The sequence below is a fragment of the Anabrus simplex genome, chromosome 1 (assembly GCF_040414725.1).
Source record: "Anabrus simplex isolate iqAnaSimp1 chromosome 1, ASM4041472v1, whole genome shotgun sequence".
Taxonomy (NCBI): domain Eukaryota; kingdom Metazoa; phylum Arthropoda; class Insecta; order Orthoptera; family Tettigoniidae; genus Anabrus; species Anabrus simplex.
The window spans coordinates 1,360,999,788-1,361,021,165 of record NC_090265.1 but is presented as its reverse complement, the minus strand read 5'-3'; the positions used below and the strand labels follow the sequence as shown (position 1 = coordinate 1,361,021,165).

The 21,378-nt window shown below is 37.8% G+C and overlaps 1 protein-coding gene across 1 annotated transcript in view; it reads right to left on the bottom strand.

Annotated features, from left to right (window-relative positions):
• The window catches only part of LOC136859048 (ras-specific guanine nucleotide-releasing factor 2), a 1,472,247-nt gene that overhangs the window by 601,754 nt on the left and 849,115 nt on the right, over positions 1-21,378 (bottom strand). The gene's annotated exons all lie outside the window — the stretch shown is intronic.

The window sequence follows — 21,378 nt, the reverse complement described above, 5'->3', positions numbered from 1 at the left end:
ATTAAAACTTCTATTGGTGCCCTACACACCATCTCGAGTGGTCTCTACTGTACTAAATCATCATGCTACACAAAATACAAATTTGTAAGTAGCAGAATAAATTAAACAAAACAAACCCCATGGAGCTAACAGCCCTGATGGGCCGCTATTCAGCACAAAAGCTTACAGATTAAAGGTGCCATGTGGTCAGTACGACAAAACCTCTTGGCCATTATTCTTGGCTTTCTAAACCAAATCAAAGAAATAGTCTTGTACATAATTGTATCATGTTGATTCTCATTACAAACATCCCTCATTATATGTGTTCTCACTTGATGTGTTTTTGCTATAAGGTGACTTAAACAACATATTTATATAATATGGTATATAAAAAAATATACAAGGAAGGTTGCAGATTTCACAGTCACCCTGTGGGCAATGACATGACCAAATGCAAGGTGTTGTGTAGTCAGTTTCAAAGAGAGCGCTGAGTAACTGCATTGCATTGTATCAGTGTTGATTGGTAGCACGTGATCAGTATTGTTTTATTGTTTCTAAAAATGTTATGGAGAAAAGGAAAGGTGGTTAAAATGCTTCCAAAAGCAGAGAAAAACCAAGGGAAATCAATAACACTTGAAGTAAAGCTGGAAGTTATTAAGTAATACCAATGCAATGATTTCATTGTAGAAATTGTCAGAGCTACAGAAATCTCATAATCATAATCAACCCTGAGAACCATAAGAAGACAAGCAGAAAAATTAAAGAAAGCTGCAAAACTGTGACCAGAATGACGTCATCCAAGATAACACAAACAAGGCCGCCAATTATGAAGAAAATGGAATGAATGTTGGCTCAGTGGATTGAACATAAAACTAAAAATTCTGTCCCGATATCCACCATGGTTATTCAGGCTAAAGGAAAAGTTCTGTTTAAAGAACTGAAAACATCCTATCAAGATCCTGAAGTGCAATGTTTTGCTGCAAGTGCTGTTTGTTTTGAATGTTTCAGGGGATGACATGGATTCCATAACCTTGAGCTATCAGGGGAGGCTGCAGGAGTGGATGTTGTTGCTGAAAATTTTCCTGCACAATTACAAGCAGTACTTGAGGAGCTTCGATATTTACCACAACAAGTGTTCAATCAGGATGAAGCTGGCTTGTTCTGGAGGCCAGAAAGTCACACCCCTATTGGTTTATCACTCAGAGAACCCACGAGCACTTAAGGGCTACTCTAAGCAAGAATTGCCATTTGTTTGGCGCTCAAACAGGAAAGTTTGGATAACGGGAGCTGTGTTTAAGTCCTCCTATTTCTCAAATGAACTCTGTCATGAGCTGCAAGCTTATTGTAAGAAAATAAATGTGCCCTTCAAAATCCTGTTACTTTTGGATAACATGTCTTGAGGAATTCCCCTCTTAATTATTACAGGCTCAGATAAAGCTTCACCTACTCTAATTCTCTGAAATCTATTTTCTAGAAATATAGCCACCCATTTAGCCACTCTCTTGTCTAGTCCAATTGCTCTCATTCTGCCAGTAGTCTCCCATGATCTACGCTATCAAATGCCTTATATATCTGCTACATCTTGCTGGAATCCTACAAGTTGAGCTTCATTGGAATAGCCATTCCTAAACCTGAACTGCCTTCTATCAAACCAGTTATTCATTTTGTAAACATGTCTAAGACATGTCTAATGCAAAGCTTACATGCAATGCATCTCAAACTGACTGGCCTGTAGTTTTCAGCTTTATGTCTATCACCCTTTCCTTGCATCCTCTGGTCTCATGTTTGGTAGTTCATATTTATAATTTTCTTCATGAGCTACGTTGATTGTATTTCTTTTACTCATTGTAGTTCTCACAAACATTTCACTCATGTGCCTGTTCACTTTTCATTTTTTCCTCTTCCACTCAGTTCGTTGAGTAATTTTTATTCTCAACCTTTTCATAGTAGTATTGTCATGAATTTCAGGAGTCAGTCTGTTCTTTAATCTCATATACATTTCTGTGAGTGCTAATTATATCACAACTCCTATTGGCCAATAAAACATCAGTACTGAGTTTTCTTTTCCTCTTAATAGTGTGGTTTTCCATATCATAAATTTTGACATTTGTTGTAATACAATACTGTTAGAAGATGATGGCACAAATATGCCTTCTGAAGTTTTTGACATTGCATCATCACTTTTGTCTTCCGAATCAATAATAATACCTTCCTCAGTGGTGATTTCTCTCCCTTTACGACATTCTTGTAATTGATCTGGTGATGTACTGTATTTTGTAGCACTTATGGTAGACCTAACCACAATACACAAGTAATCTTGCACATCTTCAGAAGGGTGATTATTTCTTCCATAAACACTGTTGAGTTCTGCCAAAGTTTTCTCCTGTTCGAAATTAAGTTCTGATTCTGCATTGCTTCCAGTCTCTCCTTTGCTACCAATGAGCACAGGAATTGTGAAAGGCAGCTCTGGAAATACAATACTGACATTATTTTTAGTATAGTCACAGTCTCTTAGAATAGCAATGTTTTGTAATTTAGTGAAAGCATTCATGAAGATCCAAGATCAGTGACTTGACCTTCCATCATCTCAATTAGAAAACTCAGTAGGCAATGAGCTAGCTCCAAAGAACAGGGTATTTTCTTACCTGGCAGATTCAATGCAACCATAATTCTCAGCACGGCTTAAATACATCATAATTACAGTGGAATCCCGTTAATCCAAACTAATTGGAACTGGAGTCTGTTCAGGTTATGAAATTTTGGGATCAACCAGAGAATAGTTTCTACAATACAGTACAGTACATAATTTGAAATATTCATTCTTTAGCAGTTGAATTAATAAAACACTGTATAAAATTTAATTACAGTAGTTAAGAACCCATAGAGGACAAAATGACTAAAACTAGGTTAAAACTTGTCTCTTAAAACTGCTAAAGTACGATAACGGGTTACACTTTTGCTTTTGTTTATATTTATTTAAAAGTTCTGCCACTCTCTCGGTAGTAGCGCTGCAGAACATGAACACGTGACTCTCACCGCAGCATGCCACAGCTGTGAAGGTCTCTGGGCAATTCTGCCCTCCACAGTCAGCTGCTGGCTTTGTCTCAACTTACTCAACTTACTAGCAGCACTATACTGTGATAAATTAAATGAAGTTAAGGCTTGAAAATGGCAAGTAAACGAAAGCACAGGTCTTATACTTTTCAAGAAAAACTTGAAGTCCTGAAACAGTTGGATAAGGGTGACAGTACTGGAAAAGCTACACTTTCCAACTGGAAGAAAAACCGTTCTAAAATCAAACAGTTTTGTACAGCAACATCAGCAGACATCCTTCAAACCCACCAAATTTGATAATCTTGATGAAGTGCTTTATATATGGTTTTCAAATGAGAGGCAAAAAGGTACTCCATTAAGTGGACTTCTTTTCCATGAAAAGGTGCTTCAATTAAATAAATTATTGAATGGAAATGTTTCATTCACTGCCAGTACTGGATGTTTCGATTGACGGAAAATAAGGCGTGGTATATACGTCGGTTAACAATAATGGGGGAACAGTTATCAGGTGATCATGCTGCTGCAGAAGATTACATCAGTGAATTTAATGACATGATAGCATCAGGAAATTATTTACTGCAAGAAGTGTGTAACGCCAATGAAACAGGTTTAAATTTCAAGGCACTTCTCCAATAAAAGCCTTGTGTCTGCGGAGGAATCTCATGCACCTGGGTTTAAGATGAGTAAGGAATGTGTTACTGTATTAGCATGTAGTAATCCTGCAGGAACAAATAAATTGCCCTTAATAGTTATCGGCAAATCAGCAAAACCAAAGGCATTCTAAAATTGTAACATGAACACTGTTCTAGTTTTGCTACAGGAATCAAAGAAAGGCATGGATGGATGCATAACTTTTCAAGGAATGGTTTGAAGAACAGTTTGCTCCCTCAGTAACAAGTTTTAGTGCAGAAAGTGGTTTGCCTTCGCGGGAATTGCTCGTAATTGACAATGCTCCATCAACACCCAGCAGTGAGTGAATTAACTTGCGGTGAATTAAGAGCGAATATTTTGGCTCCTAAATGTTATGTCGATATTGCCGCCAATGGACCAGGGTGTTCTGCAAAATGTAAAACTTTTGTATAAACAGAAACTTCTCAGGTATTTGATTGAGAATGACAGTTCACTTACTGTTCTTCAAAAATTGAGGAACATGGATATTAAGGATGTGGTGTACTGGGCAGCAGAGGCAATGGGAGGGTGTCAGTGAGCAGTTTGTGTGGAAAACATGGAAGAAATTGTGGCCAAGTCTCGTATTCATCCAGAGTCCAGAGGAAGCGTGTGCATCTGTCAATCTCTTTGAACTCGTTCAACAAATTCCTGGGTGTAAGAAATCCAATGAAAATGACATTAGCGAGCGGATGGAAGCTGACTGTCATCAATTCCAAACAGACCAAGAAATTGTAGCTATGGTGGGGAAAGAATCTGGAGTTGATGAGGAACAGATTGGCGACGAAGAACATCTAATGTCACATTCAGATGCGAAGGCCGCTTTAGAACTTGCCGTATGCTATGTCGAGCAAAACTCCGCTGTTTTGCCCACTGATGTGATGTTTATAAGAAGCTGGTTTAACACTGCATCATCAAGTAGGTTCCAATCACTGCAGTAAAAGAAATTAACAGACTTATTAAAGATAAACGAGCAGCGATTGATGGTTTATGATGTGTAATTATGTTTACATTAAGTTATTCTAGTAAGATATGACTGATAAAATGCATGTAAATCTTCATTCTATAATATGTTATTTCATTTCAGTAAGTAGAAAAATTTGAAAAATGGAATATTTCAGTTCGGATTAACGAGATTTTTGGATTACTGGGGTTTGAATTAACGGGACTCCACTGTATTTAAACTTCACACAGTATTGAGCGAACACACCAACAAGAGAAGGATGATGATGATGATGATAATAATAATAATAATAATAATAATAATATTATTTGATTTACGTCCCACTAACTACTTTTACATTTTTTTAAGACACCGAAGTGCCAGAATTTAGTCTCGCAGGAGTTTTTATGTGCCAGTAAATCTACCGACACGAGGCTGATGTATTTGAGCACCTTCAAATACCGTCGGACTGAGCCAGGATCAAACCTGCCAAGTTGGGGTCAGAAGGCCAGCACTTCAACCATCTGAGACACTCAGCCTGGCACAACAGAAAGAGACTTAAGCTACTACAGCATTATTGTAGTAAAGGAAAAGGCAGCAAGCATAACAAGCATTTAGTGCGTGCAAATAATTCAATAATAATAATAATAATAACAATAATAATAATAATAATAATAATAATAATAATAATAATAATAATAATAATAATAATAATAATAATAATAATAATAATAATAATCGTATGGCCTCAGTTACCACGTGCAGACATTTCAATTTGACGCCATCTGGCTCTCTGCTCATCAATTTCGATGTTCCGTTTTACTCTAAGCCCACTAGATGGCAGACCGAGTAAACCAAAACTCTCTTGGGCATCTATGGCTGAGATTTAATTAATTTTGATGGGTAAACACCAAATGTGTCACCAGAGATCTTTTAGATGCCGTCATTGTACGACATGGAGTGTCGAATGAACTTTTTTCCGCCCTTCAAAAATCCGACTTCCTCTGCCGGGTTTGAACCCGCTATCTTGGGATCTGGAGGCCGACACTCTACCACTGATCCACAGAGGCAGCTAATAATTCAATTAAAACCAATGTAGCAACGCTAACACTGCTCTAAAATTTTCTCTTATTCCTTAGCAGCAAAGCGACATATCTTATGAGTTTTAGGCATTAACAATATTTTGCGGAAGTTAGTTTCGCTAGAGGCTTATTTTTTAAAGAGATATTAAAATTACACTTAAGCTGTTCTGGTAGTAGAAAATATGTTTCATTCTAAGAAAACCCATGAAATATGCCATTTTGGCTATTTCTATAGATATGCTATTTTGGTCCTAAGCTGTCAGTTTGACAAAGCATGATTTTATCAGGTGATTATTTAATGGTGAGAAAATAAATAGATATTCCTTGGTTTATTTCATTCTTTGTCAGTTAATGGTAGTGCCATTCCCCTCATTTGTAATGGCCCTCATGTTTGAATCATAAATTATGCCACATTTATTACATTGTAAAACATGGAGCAGCACAGAATATACGCGACAAGAATTTTACGAAGGCCTTCTGCTTTCCTGCTGAAACAGTTGTCATGCTTCATTACCTCTACAGCTTCTCATTAGTGATGAGAATGACACTGACAGGTGGTAATCAGAACCACAGTTTCCTCAAATTTAATTACATGATTGGGGAAAGAGATAGTGTGCTCTATCAATCCAGATTTTTTTGGTTGGATGAGACTATAACAGTGATGTTCAGCCTGATGTTCATGCTGCATTTTGTGGTGCTGATAAAAACGTTCCTGCATGAAAAGTTGAATATGAGTAAACACCTGCAATAGTAAAAGGGTCTCAAGTGTCCTTAGCTGACCATAACTGTTGGGATATTCCTTTTGCTGTTGTAAAGGTGGTCTTTATGTTGCAACATTTTAAAACCTTGTCAATCCTGTTCACAATTACAGGGATGTGTGGAAGGAATGTCATTTTCTCACATGTCTCTTCCTGCATCTCCTCAGGTTGTTGAGAAGACTCGAGAGCCGTCTTGAACTTAATGTTACTATGTCCATTAGCTTGTAAAGCTGAGAGAAGATGCTACACATCACTCTGGTATAGATTTGGCTGGCACAATCTCTTCGCTTGCTCAAACAGCGTTATTATCACCTGGGTGATAGTTGGATTCCTTATTGTGATGGGAGTTGGTACGTGTAGGCTTCCCTGTACACTGTGCGAGCTAGATGGCAGTCTTCCATCCTCACAAGCATGTCGAAGAATGGGAGTGTTCTTTCCACATGTTTCTCCATTGTGAACTGGATTTTTGCATGGATGTTGATGAGATGCTGAGGAAAGTCTAGACAATCTTCTTTCTAGTGGCCATAGGACGAAAGTGTTAACAACACTCCTTCCATATCAACATCCATTTTCAAGAAATTATTACTGTTAAACTGTTGTCTACCCACATGATAAACAGATTACAGTAGATGTAGGATGTAGTAGTTACATAAAAATGTTGGCTCTGGATAGGGTGGTATGGAGGGCTGCATCAAACCAGTCTATGGACTGATGACCCAAACAACAACAACAACCACCCAGAGCTTACCTAAGTAACATATATTGACTTGACTAATTTTTGAAATTTCACATCGGTTGCTCTACCAGGAGGTTGTGGTTTCAGATCCCACTGGTGTCCGGTTGGCCATTTTTGTTCTGTACTTGACATTTCTTCAACACGTACTGAATGTACGCAACATGACCTAATAGGTCAAAAGTCAGTTTCGATTACAATGCGGTCGTGAAAATTCAATATTCATTAACTTGGCCCTCAATGGGCGGCTTAAACATACTCTACAGAGTGATGGCAGTTGTGCCAGACCTGTAGCTTAGATCCTTTCCAAGGCCACCATAGCTCAATTGGTAGAGCAACCGACGCGAAATCGGGAGGTTACGGGTTCGGATCCCACTGGTCTCCAGTTGGCCATCTTTGTTCTGTAGTTAACATCTCTTTAACATGTACTGAATATATGTAACATGACCTAATAGGTTGAAAGTCGGTTTTGATTACAATGCGGTCATGAAAATTCAATATTCATTAACATTGTTGGAATGTTGAAGATCTCTTGTGGCATACAGTGTCACTCAACAAAATTAATGCTGGAGTGGTCATGCAATGTCTGAGACACACCACTCTAGGTTATTTCTGGCATTGCAAGGCCACTGATTGGAAATGCCACCTACATTTCAAGTAACTATTCTCAGCCAACATTGTAAAGCATCAACGTGCCAGTGTTAGTGAATAATTTTTCAAGAGCGTCAACAGCAACTGATAGACACCATGTGAACTTCATCGCTACAAAGTAAGTTCCCATTCTGAAGTATTATCTTCAATATTATTGGCACAATTATTCTTCAGAATGTCTCAGTTTGCATGGTTTCTTGCTAAAACATAATTTCTCATATTTTTAGGGCTAAACTGAGTGGAAAAGAGAGGAGGTCACCTTGATGACAGAAGGACTGTGCATAGATTGCTTGAGGATAATGACGATGATGATGAAGAAGGTGAACTGTATAGTGATGAGGAGGAAGATGTTCTAGAAACCAGAAGTGAAGATATAGACACTGAACAAGATGCAAAAATAGTGATGAAGCAGGAGAAAATGACTGATTATTTTCTAGGGCAAAATGTAGTTCCTAAGTGGTGTAAAGCTAATTCTCCCAGAAACGTTCAAACCTGGCGACAAAATATACTCATGCATTTACCTCATGTGAAAGGTGTTGCAAAATTTTCTGAAACTTCTAAAGAATGCTGGGAGCTACTCTTTGATTACACAATGCTATCTACTATATTGGAGTGTACAAACGGGAAAACTGAAGAGGTTCAAACGAACTGCAGCAGAGACAGAGACGCTCAATCTATTGACATGTGAAATAAGTGCTCTAATTGGCATACAGAATTTATGTGCTGCAAGAAAAAATACCAAGGACATTTGGGCTGGCAATAAGTCGGGTGTAGAATTGTGCCGCTTGGTTATGTCAGAGAGACATTTTAAGTTCCTGCCCTATTGCCCAATGTCTATCATAAGTTGCTTTTATATCAATAAATTGGATTCAGTAATTTTGTTGAACTTTTTTCTCTGGCAACCTCTCTTCTTACTATCAGCGAGCAGTTTTTTTTTGCTATTGGCTTTCCGGTCGCACCGACGCAGATAGGTCTTATAGTGACGACAGGATAGGAAAGGCCTAGGAGTTGGAAGAAAGCAGCCATGGCCTTAATTAAGGTACAGCCCCAGCATTTGCTTGATGTGAAAATGGGAAACCATGGAAAACCATCTTCAGGGCTGCCGACAGTGGGATTCGAACCCACTATCTTCCAGATGCAAGCTCACAACTGCATGCCCCTAACCGCACGGCCAACTTGCCTGGTCAGTGAGTAGTACTATGTCATCAGCATATTTGAAGTTGTTAATAATTACCCTTTATAGAAATGCCACCCTCTCTCTACACCTTCCAGAGCCTCTTTGAACATCTCCTCAGAGTAGATATTAAACAATAATGGAGACAATATACATCCTTGTTGAACTCCTGCACAAATCTGAATTTCTTCTGATGTTTGTTTCTCTATTCGTACTTTAGCTCTTTGATACCAGTAAAGATCAGCAATAATTCTTACATTTTTGACATCTATGTCAGATACTCAGAATTTTCAGAAGCTCCCCATATTGGATCTTGTTGAAAGCTTCTTCAAAATCTACAAACAAGCAAACACATTCTGGTTTATGTCTCAGTATCTTTGTACCAATATACAAAGACTAAATAAAGCATCTCTAATGCCAAAGCCATTTTTGAAACCAAACTGTGTCTCCAATTCATTCTTCTAATGTCCTATAAATACGTTCATGGATCTACTTAGGAAGATCTTTAAAATATGGCTCATCATGCATATGATCCAGTATTCCTCACATTTCTTTGCATTATTTTCCCTCAATATTGGTATAATTGTTGGCATTAACCAATCATCTGGCATATTTCCTGAATCAAGTATACAGGTCCTCTTAACCATCTATGTGGTCTTCACTGAGTAGTTTAAGAATTTCATCTTGTGTTTCATTCATATCAAAGGCTTTGCCATTCTTTATTTGCTTTATTGCCTTTCTTATTTCTTCCTTTGTAATTGGAGAACCCATTGAACCATTGACCACTTCTAATATCTCTCTTTGTTAATCTGCAAACAGATATGCTTTGTATTATTTCCATCTTCGTAATGTGTCTTCTACATTGAGTACAGCATTGCCTTCATGGTCTGTTATCATACTCAAGGTTCTTCCTTTCCACAGGCCTGCAGCATCTTCAACTGTTTTATGTAGGTTGAACATTCAAACTACATGACTGAAATTAAACAATGACCAAAAACATACAGGGACCAAAGAATATGGACCAAAGAAGTCATGGAACCAAACTGTCTCAAGTCTCATTGACTTAAATGACCCAGTACCAAAACTGAAAAGTGACCCAAAAAAAAAGGAGGACAGGAACAGCCTGAAAGAGGTCCACACCGGGTGAGTTGGCCGTGCGCGTAGAGGCGTGCGGCTGTGAGCTTGCATCCGGGAGATAGTAGGTTCGAATCCCACTATCGGCAGCCCTGAACATGGTTTTCCGTGGTTTCCCATTTTCACACCAGGCAAATGCTGGGGCTGTACCTTAATTAAGGCCACGGCCGCTTCCTTCCAACTCCTAGGCCTTTCCTATCCCATCGTCGCCATAAGACCTATCTGTGTCGGTGCGACGTAAAGCCCCTAGCAAAAAAAAAAAAAAGAGGTCCACAATGCAGACTTTCAGCATCAAATATTTAATTGCTCTCCATAACAATTCTGTCATCTGAAAAGAGAACAGGATACCAGAGATATGGATTAAAGGTATCATTATTTCCTTGTATAAAAAGGGAAACAGTAAATTATTGGAGCTTCACTCTGCTTTCTCACTCACTTAAACTTCTGGAAAAGATAATTGAAAGAAAAATCAGGAATACAGTAGAACCATTATTGGAGGAGGAGTAACACAGGTTTAGGAAGAGCCAAAGCTCTACAGACCTGATGTTTGCTGGGAATACGGTAAGAATTTAGTGATGGTTTGTATGGACATTGAGAAGGTCTACTAGGGAGATAATCTTAGAATGCTTAGAAGGTATAGGTATGCCAAGCTTCCTGATTGATAAAGTAAATAATAAGAATTTATTGCTGCCAAAAGGCCTAACAAAATAGTTACATCTTACTGTATTCTGTTAATGACATTATTCTTTTAGTGCACTTTCTTATGTGGTATTTGTCACATTTTTGGTTGCACAGCTTACATACACAATTTTTGCTGGGACTGTGGTATGATTTGGTCGTGCATATTGTGACAGAAACCATGAATAGTGTATCTAGTCATGATGTGTCGTCGTTCCTGATTTTATTCCATCCAGTTTCTCTCCATCATTGTGCTTGTAGCAAAGAAGTCTAAGTGTATCTCTTTACTCTTAGCCTCTCTTTCCTCCAGATTTTTTGTATATTTTTCTGTAGCTGGCAGTAACAGTTTGTTGCTCAGGTCCTTTGATATATCACACATGTCTGAACAAACAAATGGAGTTCTACACGGGGATCCAATGAGTCCTTTGTTGTTTAACATTGCCACAGCTGATATTACAGACATCCTTCAGAGTACAACGGATATAAAACTTATCTTATACGCTGATGACATGGTGCTAGGGTCTACCAATAAAAATGACTTACAAAGAGCTCTTAATAGATTTGGAGAAATGGGTAAAGAAAAATTGTCTCAGCATCAATTTGGAAAATACAGCCCAAATGACATTTTGGAAAGGAGGAAAAATCACATGTAGAGATTCCCTCACTCTTAATGGAAAACCTCTTAAAATCGTCAATCATTTCAATTACCTTGTAATTACCCTGAAAACTACTATAAAGTCATTTATATATAACATTCAAGAAAGAACTGCAGCAGCCACAAGAGCAATCCCAGCCATAAAGAATCATTCAGCTCTGTCCCTAGATTGAAAAAGTAAATATACTCTATCAAAAATGTTTTAATTGTGTCCAAGGAGGGGATGAAAGACCAGACTGGTTTGAAGCAAAAGGGGAGTCCAGCAGGGAAGTGCCTTATCACCACTCTCGTTCATCATTGTTATGGATCAGATCATAAAATCCATCAAAGAACATTGCAAAGAACTTAACACTCTTATAATTGCAGATGTTGTTCTGATCTGGGGAGAAAATGAAGCAGAAGTACAGGAGGAACAAAATCTTTGGAATGGCAAGTTTAAATAAATAAAAAAACAGTTGAAAAACAACAACAATAATTGCTTTACGTCCCACTAACTACTTTTACGGGTTTTGGAGATAGCGAGGTGCCAGAATTTAGTCTTGCAGGTGTTCTTTTACATGCCAGTAAATCTATTGAGACAAGGCTGATGTATTTGAGCACCTTCAAATACCACCGGACTGAGTCAGCATTGAATCTACCAAGTTGGGATCAGACGGCCAGTACCTCAACCATCTGAGCCATTCAGCCTGGCTTTCTAACTTCAAATACTTTGGAAGTATCATTTCAAAAGATAACACAATAAGCCAAGAAATACTTAACAGGACTCAGAAAGCTTCTCAATGTTATTTTCAAGTGGTAAATATGCTCTGGGATGACAAAATACTCCAGAAAGCAAAATTGGCAATGTTTCATACCTACTTTTTTTCTAATCTCACCTATGGTCTCAAAACATGTACCCTGCATAATAAGGCTAAAAGTAAAATCCAGTCAACAGAAATGAAAGTCATCAGTACAATGGACCAAAAGACCAGGGAAATAAGATTAGAAATGAAGGAAGTGGAAGGAGGCTGGAATCAAAATACCTGTTACCAAACTTTTAGGAAGATGCAGGCTATAATGGTTTGGGCATGTTATGAGGATGGACAGAACAAGAACAGCAAGGAATTACTTTGACAGAGAAGTGAAAGGGAAGAGGCCAGTAGGGAGGTCAACAAATCGATGGATAGACACCGTGAAATCAGAGGTCAGAAAGAGGTATGTCCAGTGGGAGTGCATAGGGGAACAGAAACTATACTTTGTCAGGAAGAAGTGGCAAGCGCTTCTGCACCACACTCGGGAAACTGGAGCTGGGACATGATAATTATGATAAACAACCTTTTGAGATTTTTTTGAATATCATATTTAACTTAGATACTGGTTTCCTTTAATGAAAGTGACATCAGGTATCTAACTTTACTTTGGGGAAAAGGATGTTAGAAATCTACTTGACAAATTATTATTCTTTTTTTTTTTTTTTTTTTTTTTTTTTTTTTTAACATCGTACCAACACAGACAGGTCTTATGGCAACAACAGGATAGGAATGGGCTACGAGTGGGAACTTGTCATGGCCTTAATTAGGGTACAGCCTGGTGTGAAAATGCAAAACCACAGAAAACCATCTTCACGGCTGCTGACATTGGGTTTCAAACCCACTATCTCCTGAATGCAAGCTTACAGCCATGCGACCCTAACTGCACAGCCAAATTGCTTACTGACAAATTCTTCACCATATGACTGTACTAGTAACCAGGGGCAATTTCTCCAAACATGCTACGCTTGCTGCGCAAGCGCAATATTTTTCTAAAGCAGGCGAGTTAAAAAATTACAGTATGTACCGTATCTGTAATGGATCTGTATTATACAAATTGCATGTTGCATATATCTTGGCGAGTCCAGCGAGGCTTGCTCGTATCTTAGGAGCTTCAGCGGACCTGTCGACACAGCGAGAAATGTATGCGCGCGCAGGTTTCTTCTTTCCAAGGCCGGTTCCAAGCTGTCACGTTTGTAATGTGTAGTTGGAAGCTCTGGTCTGAGAGCTACAGATCTAGTGTGTGTGTTGTGTCAGTGAGTAGTGTTCTGTAAGTTCCTGATCATCTATTCTGAATGATTTGACGTGCTGCAATAGGTTCCAAACCGTGCATTATTGACAGCTTGTTATCAAATCCATTTTCTCGGAGGACTATCCAAGAGAAAACGGACATCATTAAGAATGGCAGGCCCTGTCCGGCGCTGCCAGATTTAAAGACACAGCACAGGGAGAAAAATAGAGAATACGTACGTTCGTTCTCTGTATCTCGATATAATAATACGCACTGGTTGACAGGGTCCAAGAAACTGAATAGATTGTTTTGCTGGCTGTGTTTACTATTTTCTGCTGATAACGGTGTATGGTGTAAAAGTGGCTTTGACAATTTGAACACCTTGACACTGTTCATTACAAGACATGAGAAATCTGCAAACCAAATGAAGAGTTTCTTGCAGTTAAATAGCTTTGGGTGTACAAGGATCGATCACCAGCTGGATGAACAGAAACGCATCAGTGACCAACTTCATAATAAAAAGGTAAAGAAAAATTGTGACATACTTAAACGACTGATCGATGCAATGTGCTTTTTAGCAAAACAGGAACTACCATTTCGCAGACATGACGAGTCTGCAACTTCCGTAAACAGAGGGAATTACATCGAACTTCTACAAATTATAAGTGAATATGATCCTCTTCTGGCAGCTCATCTGGAAGACTCCACCATTTTTAGAGGGATGTCGTCTGCAATCCAAAATGATTTAATAGCAGAAATAAGTTCAGTAATTGTGAGAAGAATAAAGGGGGAGCTTAAACAAGCAACTTTTGTGGCAATAATGTTGAACAAAACGTCCAATATTATTAATAAGTCACAACTCTCTACTTTACTGCGTTTTGTAGATGAAAGTGGTGAAATTCAAGAGAAGTTTCTTGGTTTTGCTGACGTTAGTACAGATCGCACTGCTGGAGCCCTTTTAAATCATGTTCATGCTATTTTAAAAGAGTTCAGTTGTGAGGAAAAGATTGTGGCTCAAACATATGACGGTGCTGCTGTCTTAGCCAGTCATGTGAATAGGCTTAATAAACTACTTCAAGACCAGTATCCATGTGCGACATTTATGCATTGTTATAGCCACCTATTGAATTTAACACTACAGCAGTCTGCTTCAAAAATCAAAGGGTGTACAATTTTCTTCCAAACAATGTCAGGACTTGCTGCTTTTTTCTCAAAGTCTACAAAGAGAACAGCTGCTCTTCGAGATTTTGTTCAGAAGAAGTTGCCAACAGTAGCACCGAGATGGAATTTTGCTTCACGTCTTATTACTACTGTGAAGGAATATTATGATACGCTGGCGAAATTCTTTCAACATGTACAGGATACTTCAGACAACTGGAATGAAGACACTACATTGAAAGCACAAGGATTTTTGTTCTTCTTACTTAAGTTCAACACTAGATTTCTGCTGGCAGTGTTTTCCAAGATTTTTTCATTGTCCGATACTGTGTTCAATATTTTACAAACAAAAAGTACTGTGGCAAGAAGGTTGAGGAGCTCTTTTTAAATATCCAGTCTATGAGAGATGAAGATTTTGATAGTTTGCGTGGACATGTTGATACTGAAATTGATGTTTATGGAGGACAGCCATGCTCTAAAAATTGAAGAATTAGTGATGAACCAGAAAAATCAAAATACAAACATCTATTCAATGAAATTATTGACAATGTACTTGTCCAAATAGGAGAGCGTTTTAAATGCATAAAGACATTTGTGTTCTTCTTGCTGTTGGATTGTGATTTGTTTGAGAAGCACAGAAATAGGTTTCCAGACAGTGATGTTACTGCCCTAGAAAAGACCTATGGGTCATTTTTTCGACATTGTTTGCTTAAAAACCAAATTAAGTGTGATGTATTCATCTTCTGATTTTAATGAGAAAAGTGTTTCAGACTTAATGCAGTTTATGCATACTAATAAATTGTACATGGGAATGCCAGAAATTTTCAGACTCATCAAACTTGAAGCAACAATTCCTACTACTACATCCTCTGCAGAACATTCTTTTTCAACAATGAGATGGATTAATACATATTAATAATAATAATGTTATTTGTTTTACGTCCCACTAACTACTTTTTGGTCTTCGGAGATTAATACATATTGCAGATCAACTCAGGGTCAGGAGAGGTTATCATCATTAGCTATGTTGTCGACTGAAAAAGGATTGCTTGCAAAAATTAGATTACAGTCCTCTTTCTATGATGAAGTTATTGATGGTTTTGTAAAGAGAAGCCACAGAATGGAGTTTGTTTTCAAGTAGGAAGATCTAATAAATAGTTGCAATTTTTCTGTGTACATAGTTTGATGTTTACTTGTTTAAATTATATAATCACTGGCTTGTCATAATTTATTAATAATTATAAAATGTGTCTGATTGTTATTCTTTTGGCCATTCTTGAAGGGGTGACATAACCAGTCTGAATGCATGTTCATGTAACCGATGATTAAAATGTTAATGTGATTTAGCGATTATTGGGTTTATAAATTTTATTCATTCAGAACTATGCATGTCCCACCCCACCAACTTTCACGAATGGAAGAGCAAGCCTGACTTTCATGACCAGCATTCGCCCCTGCTAGTAATAAAACAGTTTGACTTCAATATCACTCAAAGAGGTCCTACCACATTAAGAAAGCATCTTTTTAACCCTCAACTGGTGACGTATTCCGGAAGGAACATAACTGGTGACATGGTGTCTGAGAGACGTCTATAATTTGAGCATTTTTAATGGAATCACATTTCATTAAGGCGAGGTTTATTCATTTTATAATGAAAAGGCATATCTTGACGAATGGTTTAACACATTTTATTACCAACTCCATTGCACCAAAAATTTTAAAAAATTCTGAATCCAAGTGTATGTCACTTTATGAAGAAGAAATCTAGGTTTCAACTTAGATTGCATCATCGTCGCTCATATGCATACGAATGGCTCAAAAACTACTTTCCTACACAGACTGAAACATAATCATTTCAGAAAACTTAAGTTTATCACACATTCACTGAAACTACAAAAACCTGCAATGCACTAATTTTTGCACTTTCAAAATACTCAAAAATATTACAAATATTCGTAATTTGTCTTATTTGATTTCTTTTTCGTCCAATACACACCCGAATCACATATTATATTTGTTTGCATGTTTTCACTAATCTCAAGAAAATACATGTAGGGTCTATCTTTTTCTGAACCCTTTGGAGCAAAAGAGGCCTAAGTGTTCAAATTAAGAAGTAATCAAAAGACATGTAGGTTCTTTAGCGGACCATTTATAACGGTTTTTTTACCATAGTAATAATGCTGTTCTGTGCATTCTTGATCTTCACCTTCACTACCTGTGCCTTCTTCTTCCGAGTCAGTACAATGATCACTTTCAATAGCAAAGTTACTGTCCACACCATTTTCAACATCACTAAATTCTGTATCTAACCACTGTGCTACCTGATCTTCGAACCCAGGACCTTCAGGCCTTATAGGTCGAGATGGACCAGCACGGTCTGCCATTGTTGAATTACGAACAAAAATTAAAAAGCAATGAGTTCACTTCGTATAACTTAAGAATCCACACATTAAAATGTTACACAACTGGTGACGTGGTGTCTACGAAGCCACTTGGAAACTTGTCTACACTTTGAGGAGAAAACGATAATACTGAAGGCGAATCTCTAATGATGAAACGTTTGTTGACAGAGAGATATAAAGGTACTGCAAACCAAAAGTCTCACTTCCGATTGTGTGCTTAGGGGTGTACATGTATCTCCTACAAGGAGTCTGTCAGACACCACGTCACCAGTTGAGGGTTAAGTGAAATATAAGACTGTATGTTTGTATACAATGTCAGTCACTCTGTTGCCTATGCAATTTGAATGCCAGGAAAAATGGGCAAATTTCTGTCAGAATAGTGGGGCACTTGAGGTTTGTAGTCTCACCAGTCGCTGTCAGGGCAATGGGCTGACAAAAGCCTACTGGAGCTGTAACTTGGTGTAAGATTTACGCTACATGTGTGATATGTTTGTAGTTTATTAATGGTTTCCATTGTATCTTTTGGTGTGCTATAGCTGTTATCAGTTTTCCTTCATCAATTATAACTATAATAATTTTTCTTATGCCATCGATAAGTTAGTTTCCATGTGGTTATTTTGTAGGTTATTCATATAATTTACGATGATCGAGCAGAGTGGGTTTCAGCTCAACAGTGGCTAGTTTTAATAGCCTTGCAGCTCAGCATTTGTGAGGTGGAGGTACTGGTCCCCACCATCGGCTGTCCTGAGAATGGCTTTTCTCCTTCTCCTGCAATAAGGCAAATGCCGGGACAGTTCACAATATAGGGCATGGCCACCACCCTCTTACCTTCTCCACACCTCAAATCACAGCTTCAAATCTCCTTGGCTTAAGAGAAGCCGTAACCATCTAGGAGACCTGCCATACCTCATCAGGGTACAGAATGAAAATGGTTAGTAGTTGCAGTAGTAGTAGTAATTAGTGATTCTGTACTAATACACCAAGACTACTATAAAAAAAAAAAAAAAACAAAGCCCCATGGTGCAACAGCCCCGAAGATCCATGGCTACTAGGTTCTTTATGTCAAAAGTGAGTGGTAGGCATTTCCTGGAATTCAATTTTAGTGTTAGCAGCATGAAGAGGAGGCTTCTTCCATATAAAATATCATCATTGTTTAGTGGCTACCACACTCATAAACAAAAGTGTACCAAATTAAAAAATCCTCCCGCCGAATTACAAAGGGCGTACTATATTGTTTTACACTTTATTTTTTGTACGTCCAGGTATGGTTCACATTTCACTTTTGAAGGTGGTGATGTGTAACTAGTGTCCTCTTCCACCGTTTGGTAGCAGCACGCACACAGGGGCCAACTAATGCACCCGTCATAGCCATTTCATAACAACACTGTCAGCGTAGGAGTAGACAACGTGGAAAGCGGCTGTCAGGGACAGTGCTATACAACTTGGTTCCTATGGAAAGAAGGCGTGACCACTGCAGAAATGCATCAGTGCTTGATGGCAGTCTGTGGAGAACATGCGCCATGATGGAAAACAGTTCACAACTGGGTGGAAGGTTGGAAAACAGGGTGTACATTGGTGGACAAGGGAACCAGTTCTGGAAGGAATGTGACAGTGTCAACACCAGCCAACATTGCCCAGGTCGAACAGGCCATCCAAGGAAACAAATGCATCACATTTATGGAAATAGGAGGCAGCCACAGAAATTAGCTGAAACACCCTGCAGCGGATCGTGCATGGCCACTTGCAGTTGGGGAAGGTGTCATCCACGTGGGTGCCTAGACTCTTGTCTGCAGACGAAAAGCAGAGGTGTGTGGATGTGTGCAGAGAACTTTTGCAATGCCATGATCAAGATCCAGTAGACTTCATGACCATGAGCCACAAACGAAACAACAATGGATGCAATGGAAGCATAAGGGCAGTCCACCACCAAAGAAATCTTGAACAGTGCTATCAGTTGGCAAGCAAATGGTGACAGTGTTTCCATAAGATCCAAGTCGTATAGCGCTGTCCCTGACGGTTGCTTTCCATGTTGTCTGCTCCTACGCTAACAGTGTTATGAAATGGCTATGACGAATGCATTCGTTGGCCCCTGTGCGTGTGCTGCTACCAAACGTTTGAACAAGATACTAGTTACACGTCACCACCTTCAAAAGTGAAATGTGAACCATACCAGGACGTACAAAAAATAAAGTGTAAAACAATATAGTATGCCCCTAGTAGTTTATCTAAATCTAGAAATATTTCCATCAATGACAGCATCACCTACAGAGAAACTCCTCAATCTCCACGATGAAAGTAACAATACAATTATTTACCCCACCTCCAAAAGCAACCTGAAGAGCTAAATACAATAGAAAAAAAAAAGATAGATACTGTATCAGAAAATAATTTATAAGCTTAGGCTGAAAGTAAAAGAATAAAAATCTGAGAAGAAGGTGAAAATAGCAAAATTACATAAGAAATGAAATTGTAAAATAATGCCAGTAATGGTGATTCAAAGTCACTATTTCTTGTAGAGTAGCTAGAAGCATACAGAAAGATAAACATTAAATTTGGTGACAGTATGTTGAAAATATCTGTCTTGTGGCAGAGAAAAACATCTATAGTTAAAATTTAATTAGGTCAATAGATTACCTCAAAGTTCTACACAGGAATACATTAGAAAATTACATTGGCTACACTAAAGGAGACACAGGAACTTCTCTGACTAGACAATGACTGTGCTTTGAAGTAAGGAATTTGGAAAATCCTGTAGAAAGATTGGTTCGATTACAACTGATGAGACGACTATTAAGATGAGAGTTTTGTATGATCGTAATGGTGTGTCATTGTGTCAACATTTTTGAAACCTATATAATGTAGATAATCTGGCAGAAAATGTTACTAATAAAAGTGACAGTGCATAAACTTTATAAGAAAACTGCTGAAGAGGAAAATTCTTGAAAATGTAAATGCTAGTTGGCCGTGTGGTTAGCGCTGCACAGCTGTGAGCTTGCATCTGAGAGATACTGGGTCTGAACCCCACTGTCGGCAGCCCTGAAAATGGTTTTCCGTGGTTTCCCATTTTCACACCAGGCAAATGTTGGGGCTGCACCTTACTTAAGGCATGGCCGCTTCCTTCCCACTCCTAGTCCTTTCCTATCCCATTGTTGCCATAAGACCTGTCTGTGTCGGTGCAATGTAAAGCAAATTTTAAAAGAAAAAACAATTCTTCAATCCATTTTACACTGACAGGTACATAATAAGTATTACTGAATGTGATTTAACAATTCATTTTTGTGAAATATTTCCCTTTTTTATAGAATTTTTAGAATATATCAGGTGAATATCAACAGATTTGATTTATTTTCCATTTAAGAGAATTGTGTACGTTAGCCCGTAAAGATAATATCTAATGGCACATTCTGAAACTTTCTGCGACTCCATCATTTCAGGGCCTTGTATATCATGTATGTAGGCAATGGTTCACAGACAGCCTACAAAGAATGTGACAAAATAAGTCTATGAAACAGAACCTCAGTGAAACATACTGACAAAAATTAATTTGAAATAGTCTCTAATTTGCATATAAAAAGGTTTGTGTACTGGTATTTACTTTCCTAATTTACCTTTGTTGGTTTATCTATGAAAATTGCTGTTGTTCTAATTCTGAGCTTTGGTTTAGTACTTACAAACCATGTCACTATAAAACTGTGGAAAAGGATTGTTATTCTATGTATGAGTTTTAAAACCCCTACTGTGGTTAACTTATTTTTGTCTGACAAGATAACATACTGTACTTTTACAAATGCTGGAAAATATTACTGGTACTACAACTTAAGGCTCTAATTTTAATTGTAAGGATAAGAATTTACAAGAAAATAATATACTCCTGTAGAGCTACAAGATTTGGAAAAACACAATAAACAGAAAACAACTTTTAAAAAAACTTAGAAAAACTACTCTAATAAAGATACCTTGACCATTTTCGACCAAATCAAGTTTGCACATAAGCAGTAATATATCAGTAATTTAAAACAATTTAGAACACTTAAATGATAAGTGAAATGGTATGAAATGGAATATTTTTCAAAGCATAGACAAGTACCAGCACTAGAAGGCTACTTATAGTATTTATATATTAAGCTTTTTTATAAACTTATCAGGCAAACTTTCAATTATATACATGACAGTCAAGGAAGTTAAATTAATTGGACAGCACCAGTACCTTGAAGAAGGTATTGAAGAATGTATGAATATTACTGTAGTCTCATAAATTAATATAAAAGGTACAGTACTGATTAAATACACTT